Below are 374 nucleotides of genomic sequence, written 5' to 3' on the forward strand. Positions count from 1 at the left end.
GCTTGCTTCTGTGTTTCTCTGTCAAGAGTCTAAATTCCTTGAGTGTTTGGACCAGACATTTTCTTCACTCAAGTGCTGAAATATCATCTGAAAAAATAGTGAATGGAGATCTCCAATGGGCATCCTATTTTTTGTGAGTTTGTTAGTTTGTTTGTTTTGAGACAGAGTCTTGCTCTGTCTCCCAGGCTGGAGTGCAGTGGCGTGATCTCAGCTCACAGCAGCCTCCACATCCCAGGTCGTGATTCTTGAGCCTCAGCCTTCCAAGTAGCTGGGATTACAGACCTGCACCACCATAACCAGCTAATTTTTTTGTGTTTTTTAGTAGAGACGGAGTTTCACCATGTTGGCCAGGCTGGTCTCGAACTCCTGAGCTT

Source organism: Colobus angolensis, unplaced genomic scaffold (genome assembly GCF_000951035.1).
Source record: "Colobus angolensis palliatus isolate OR3802 unplaced genomic scaffold, Cang.pa_1.0 Scaffold60, whole genome shotgun sequence".
Classification (NCBI taxonomy): domain Eukaryota; kingdom Metazoa; phylum Chordata; class Mammalia; order Primates; family Cercopithecidae; genus Colobus; species Colobus angolensis.